This window comes from Tinamus guttatus, unplaced genomic scaffold (genome assembly GCF_059628265.1).
Source record: "Tinamus guttatus ecotype Peru unplaced genomic scaffold, ASM5962826v1 Tinamus_guttatus_pri_ptg000197l, whole genome shotgun sequence".
In the NCBI taxonomy this organism is placed as follows: Eukaryota; Metazoa; Chordata; class Aves; order Tinamiformes; family Tinamidae; genus Tinamus; species Tinamus guttatus.
This window is the reverse complement of record NW_028288731.1, coordinates 4915173-4920595: the sequence shown is the minus strand read 5'-3', so window position 1 is coordinate 4920595 and position 5423 is coordinate 4915173.

Here is a 5423-nt window from a genome sequence, read left to right as displayed (position 1 = left end):
TAATATACGCCAGCAAAAAGTCACATTTCACCACCCTATAGGGAAAAAAAAGATCCCAAATTAGCCTTTTCCTGGGAGCATCACACTTAGATGATTCAGCGAGTTTGCTGGCAGGGCATTTCTGTGGCATTGCCCTTGCACACAAGCGGGGACGGCCGCGTGCGTCGAGCCCGCGCCCAGGTGGCTCCCCGAGGGCCGCTCGCCGCGTGGCAGCGGCCAGGAGAACCGCGCTGCCCCCGCGCTGCGCCGGCTTGTCGGAGCGGGGCGGCGGGCACGAAACGCTGCCGGGAATCGCAGCCATGGCCGAAGGGCAGCGCGGCACGGAGGGCAGCAGCCCACAGCAAAAAGAGAGCTTTTAGCTGCATGTTGAGCAAATTTGATTGGGAAATCACCCAAACAGAATAAGCACAGATTCTGTTATGCCATGTTCAGGCACTTTTAGAGGTTAGAAAGGCACTTCAAGCTCTTTTACCCAGTTTCGGGCCCCAGAAAATGGCAGTTGTTTAAGCATCAGCAGCAGGGTTGCCAGCTCCAACGCTTTATTGGGAATTTCCTTACATTGGGTCCCTTTGACAGCCCATAGACTCACACAATTGAAGCGGCACTTCAGCGTTTAGGAGAATAAGTCTCTCATCTGTATGCTGAAATGGAGAACAAACCCTGAAAACGCCCCTGCCCGGAGCAACCCCCGGGCCGTTACCTGCGAGGCGGCTGTGTCGTCCCCGCTGGCCGCGCCGTGACACTTGCTCTTGCGCCAGCGTTGCCTCTCGAGCGCGTCCAGGCTGGGCCGATGCTCCTGCCCGGGGGCGGTCACGCTCTCATGGCTTTGGTGGGGGTGACATTGGTGCTTCTGGCCCACAGCAAGGCCCCGGAGGTGCCAGGGAGCCCGTGCAAACCCCGCAGGGAGCGCGGCCATTCCTTCCGTCGGGCCACTTCGCATCCCGGCTGCCTGGAAGCCAAAAAAGAGGTTCCTGGGAGGAAGCTCTCACTCACAAGGGCTGGAGGCAACAACAACATACATCAAGCCTCGGTACATCAGAGTGTTTAATACAAAGGGCTCCGCGTGGACCCAGCGCGGGTTCAGCTGCGGCATTTGACAAAACGCAGTCTCAGAGCAGGTCTATGGCCCCTTTGGTCAGTGAAGCAATAACATGCATTAGTCAGACTAGGGAAACAAAAGGCAACCCATCTGATAACGTAGACTGCTGCTCACTGCCTAAAAACCCAGCTGTGCACCTCACCTCGCTGCAGAACGGGTCTCTGGAGCACTTGCCTACGAGCACAGCGTCTGCGCGGCTGTTCACTAGCTCCCTTCAGAGTCAACAGAAGAATTGCCACTAACTGCAATGGTCACCTCCAGCCTTCAGTGCTGCAGCCAGACACATTTAGGGTCTTGCAGGAGAGCCCAAGAGCCGTGAGGCTCCTCCAGGCCTCCTAGGACAGGGACTCACACCAGCAGCTCCGAGCTCATCCGACTGCCACAATAACATAAGCTATGCAAATAGCAGGAGCCTCTCAGCCCGCTCCATTCAGGAAAATACCACTCCTGTACTCAAGTTTTTGCATAAGAGTAAGTATTTCCTGGTGTGCAGGGTGTGGCCATGCAAAAGGAATAGTTCCTTTTCTTTTAATTAGTTTTGGCGCTATTTGTATCTGTGTTTTAATAGTTTCAGGAGCATTAGTTATCAGGGAATATCTGCTCCAAGGCACGTGCAAGAAAGCTCCTCAATCTCTCTTCTCCGGGGGTCTTTAAAACCTCTTTTCTGGAAAGATGCACAAGGCCCTTTCCCACAGAGGCTGCAGAGCAGAGCTATTCTGAGGGCCAAACGCATAAACCACAAACTAAGGAAAAAAGATAAAAGGCCGCTTCTCAAATCAAGTGAATGAGCCAAAAGGGAGAAGGAAATAAATAAATAGAGACAGTCTCAACCATCTCTCCCAAAGCTTTTTAATTAATAACATTCCTTTCCCAAAGGGGCAAAGGCCTGACGTGCCAAAGGTGGTGGCTCTGCTCTTCACTCTATCCAGTTTGTTTTGGGGCTAAACAAGCCGCCAAAATCCAGGCTCCCGCTGGAAACACCCGGGCTGAAGCTGACGGGCAGTGCGCGCCCAGCAGGGATACGCGGGAATCCTTAGTTACTGCAGGATGAGTCACCCGGAGGAGCCAGGGCAGTAGCCAACACCCACACACCAGAAAACCCTTTAAATAACCTCAGGAGAGCGGCGATGCCTGCGAACGGGCAGGCACCAGAACCAAGGGGCCTGCGGGGACAGGCCTGGGATTTCCAACCCTGTCCCTTGGCTCCAGGACAGCTGAACATCCCCGAGGGCCGCACAGCAGAAGGCAGAATTCCTGCAGACAGCAAAAAATGATAAAAATCACCCAATTTGGGGAAGTTCAATGGGACTTAAGGGTGCCATAGGCTCCCGGCGGACCGTGGGCTCCAGGACAGCTTCACCACAGTGCCCGAAGGTGGTGGGGAGGACTGGGGCGCTCCCTTGCCCAGTGTTTCTGCCCGCTGCCCATGTTGCAATAACCCGATGTGGCAACCAGCGATTCCATCTCTTACCTCCAGCATTAGGGCAAAACACCCATCTCCCGTCCCCGGTAGCTCCGCTTCTGTGACAGCTTTCTGATTTAACGGAGAGCGCCGAGAACGCATGAGCTCCAGCGGCGGAGCTCTCCCTCGCCGGCTGTGCGCCAAGCCTGGTTTAAAGGCTGGTTTTTAAAAGTGATTCTTGCTCATTACTTGGACAAACCTTTCTTTAACACAGTGCAAAAATGAAGTGTTACAAATTCTGGAACAGCTGGTTTTAATTTCCTCTCTTGCAAGAGATTTCACACAGTTGCCCTACAAGACTTTGGCCATAGCTCCGTTAGGGGAGATTTCATTTTAGATTTAGATAACCTCAGCCGTTGCTTTTGCAAACAGGCTTCCGCCCTCTTCACAACTCCTCTATCCCGCATCCGACTGGGAGCTCCATGTTTCATAACAAAGCAGCAAAGACATCTGCTTTCCTAAGATACTACATTTCTTAAGCTAGAAAATACATTAATTCTATTAAGTCTTCTAAGAGAAGAAAAAGCAGCAAGCTCCTCATCTTCAGCCTTCAGGCAGTTATGCACTTGGCAGCAGAAGTGTTTCCTGGGGGAGTTGCGTGTATCCCTGCGGAAGGGCCCTCCTTCGGGTCCCTGTGTCACCACACGGCTGGAGGCTCAGTTAACACAGCCACCTCCACCCCGACACCCTGCCAAGAGCCCCGTGCGCTCGCGGCCACGCGAGGGGATTTGTCCCCGTTAAGGGGCAGGTCTCTGTCACAAGGGCCTGCAGAGAGGAAGCCCAGCTCCATTTTCGACAGGGGACTGGCATAGGAGGGGACACACACCAAAGCCGCCACCATGGTGGCTTATGTCAAGACTCAGCAGTATTGAGTTGTAGATCTCACCCTTCCTCGGCTTCCCATGGAAAGCTGTGCAAGGTCCTAGCTGCATGGACCTTGCAGCCACGCTTTAAGGCAGCACTATACCTCTGGATGAAACAGGGGTATGTATCTGTGTATCTGATGGCTCCTGGTAGTTGCTAGTACCTATTGTTGAGGGGGGGGAAAAAAAAAAAAATCACCAAGTTTCCAAGTTGCCCCCAAATCCCCAGTTCCAGCTAGCAGATGGAAGCCTTTGAAGAACCTTGGCTAGATCCATGACTTTTTGGCTACTGATCAAGAATTAAGTTGGGCTCTCAAGATCTACCAAAGGGCTAAATTTTTAGGAGCAGAGTAAATGTGTTGCAGAGGCTTCCCCCGCGCTTGGCACAGTGGGTGAGTCCCCCCAAGAGCCCATGCGAGATGCTTGGACATCTCCCCTCCAAGGACTTAGCGACTTCTAGTGCAGGCAGTACATAAGAAATGATTTTGCAATGGGGCTTAAGAGAGATGCTGGATAAAACTCAGAGTAAAAAAAAATAAACAAACCCCCCAAACCACCCATTATTTTTAAAAAAATTAAAAGGCTTAAGTTCTAGCTAATGGTCTGTCCTACTTTTGGGGTAGTCACTGTGTCACTGTTACCTGTCAAATGAGGCTATATTCTTTCCCAACTATATATTTTTTTAAACACCAAGATACAGATTTTTAAACAAATCCACAAACCTGCATGGAAAACAATATGCAAGTACAACAGTCTTACCTGCCAGAATTGATAAGCAACATCAAGAAAGTGGCTGCAGCCTGCATCAGCACTCCGTACTCTCATGGGTCATATTTAGCACTCAAGCTGAAGACACTTATCCTTGTTTCTGCAGCCGTCCTTTGGGATCTGCAGCTCGTTGTTTCTAGGATGAGGAGTCTGGCAGTTCAAGGCAGAACCCAGAATTATTCCCATACAGAACCAGAACTTACTTCCATACCTGCTCAAGAGGTAGTAGAAGCTAATGCATAATCTATGCAGGGCTGAAAAACTGAAAACTTTTACTTCCTTTCTTCCACACAGTATTTCTGGGTCACACACATGGAATGCTTAGCCCTATTTTCTCCAAAGCAACTTCACAAAGAAAGGAAAAAGAAAATGAAACAAAAAAACCTTACAGCACTTCAGAAATTTACAAACAGAATAAAGTAGAGGTTCTGGTTATACTGATATCAAAATACACACAATACTGGACCAGAAAAAGGGACATTTCTTCTTGATTAAACTGCAGTGCACTGCCCTGGGGTTTAGAATGGACATTGGTTTAAAAGTAATAAGCCACTAAAAAGTGCTAAATAAGACACAAGATTCTCATTCCCTCATTATCAAAGCAATAAGCACACAGAGAAAGAGGTGGCCATGCAAAAATAACCTCTGCATCTCGATTCTGCTGATTACTTATTAAGCGACCGAAGTTCACACAAATTTTCTGATTGGGGTAAATTATATAGGACAGTTCCTGAGCAGCATATGCATAATTTATCTGAGACTTTGGGGAAAGTGACTGCATTAACAGTTCAGAGAAAACTGAACTCATATCTGTAATGATTCATGCTGGAGAACACATTCACAATAAAGCGCTCAAGGCACTAACAGCCAAGCCTGTCTCATTACGGATCTTAGCACCTTTGCTGCCTGCTGAAAGATTTAAGCTTACTTTTCCTGCAATGTGCATGAACTGGAAAAATCTCACTACTCCCAGGTGATCCAGAGCCCTGCACAGTAAAATATCACTAACTGCAACCACAAAAGCACCCACCACATCTAGGATAAGAGGTGGCTGCAACACAAAAACAAGTATTTTCCATCTTAATGAACTGAATGTAAGCTCTGAATTCTTTATAGAACAGAAGATTTAGAAAAGCTTCTTTTAATCATTATTCATTTAAAACATTAAACAGGCTTAGAAATGCTCTGGTATTGATTAGAAAGCCAACAAATAAGACAGAGGCACAAAATC